The 1,519-nt window shown below is 46.3% G+C and overlaps 1 protein-coding gene across 1 annotated transcript in view; it reads left to right on the top strand.

Moving 5' to 3' along the window:
- The window catches only part of LOC105484884 (plexin A2), a 217,468-nt gene that overhangs the window by 45,232 nt on the left and 170,717 nt on the right, over window positions 1–1,519 (top strand). The gene's annotated exons all lie outside the window — the stretch shown is intronic.

The following is a 1,519-nucleotide window of genomic DNA, read 5'->3' as shown; positions in this document are numbered from 1 at the left end:
GCTTGTGTCCCTCTCCTCAGGCCTCTTCCTCCACCTCCCCACCCCTCTCAGCCTGGGTCACAATGCACAGGGTGGCAGCCTTTTGTGCCACACACAGTCCCCAGCTGACTCCCCTTTCTCCAGGCATCACTGTTTGCCATGAGCTTTCTGAAGGAGAGACAAAGGAGTGTTGCTGACAAGGCCAAAAGCTGCTGGGTAAAGCGTGGGGCCAGGGCCCATCACCCATGCATCCCTCGGAGCCCCCGGGCTCTTCTTCAAAGACATTGTCTGGGATCTTTTGTGTGCCAGTCATACCCATTCAGAGCTGGCCAGGCAAAGGTTTCAGTGGGGAGAAGGAGAACACTGAGAAATGGAGTCATTTTGATCTGGCAAAATTGGAAGAGACATTAATGCAATAGTTAACAGCAGACCACTGCTGGGGGGATGGGCCCAAATGCTTGTTCTCTGTTTATGGGGCTTATGCAATTCCATCAATATTGATGCCTGATGCCTTTGATTCTGACACTAATCATTGCTATGAATTAAATTTGCAGCCATATAATTAGGATTGCTATTAATAGGGCCCTGAGCTAAGCACTCCAATGCGGAGTGTCTTTTTCTTGATAGAAAATGGCATCCTTGGAACTCTGCTAATGGGGCGCACCTGGGATTTGCCAAGAATGATGTGAAAATTATACATTCTATATTTGTATTGGGTCTTTTACTGAAATACCAGCAAGCAAAGGTGAGGCTGGAGGGAGGGTTCTCTCCTACCCAGTGCTGTGGGCAGCAATTAGGTGTCTCTGCTGCTCTTTAAAGTCTTTAGGAAAGAATATGCCAGAGCCAATATTGGTCACTCATGGCCAAGCTTCAGACAGCTCATAGCCAGGAAGTTCTGCTTTATGTCTAATCTAATGGGAGTCAGTTTAGGCTAAGACACTAGCCAACTAAGGAAAGAGGGATTTTCCTCATACCCTAAGCTTGTTTGAAAGAGGCTGAGCCAAACTCCTATTGATGGGCCCAGTTGGGCCTCGTTTCTAGGTGGATGATTGGGCAAGACCCCTACTGACGACTGATTTCAAGGGTCCCCATCCAGAGAGCTCCCTGGGCCACAGAGAACCCGTTCACTTCACACACAAGGATTAGCTCTCTTTCATGTTGAGATTCTTTTCCAGGTAAATTTGCAGCACATTTAGTCACTGGGAAACCCAGTATTTTCCTGCAATTAGCCCCCAGTTCAGCTTCGGTGACTGTCAATGCCCCATTCACCCTCAGCCTGAGTAATCACGTGTCATCGTGCCCAAGGGTTATCTAACCCTTTTCCAACAATGGCACACGTGGTGACCTCCCTTTATCACTTAGAATAATAATTTGTACCAGTTGGCACAAGGGATGCATTAGTCCCTGCTCTTTTGATCTTCAGACTGAAAATAATTTTTCTTCTAAACCATCATTTATCGATTTTTTTTCTTTCATAGTTTTATATCATTGAGAGAAGACAATGGTTTGAGTTCAAGTCCTAACTCTACTGTTTACTAAG

The sequence above is a fragment of the Macaca nemestrina genome, chromosome 1 (genome assembly GCF_043159975.1).
Source record: "Macaca nemestrina isolate mMacNem1 chromosome 1, mMacNem.hap1, whole genome shotgun sequence".
NCBI classification, from domain to species: Eukaryota; Metazoa; Chordata; class Mammalia; order Primates; family Cercopithecidae; genus Macaca; species Macaca nemestrina.
The sequence above is the reverse complement of the archived record's forward strand: the minus strand, read 5'-3'. Positions and strand labels throughout refer to the sequence as shown.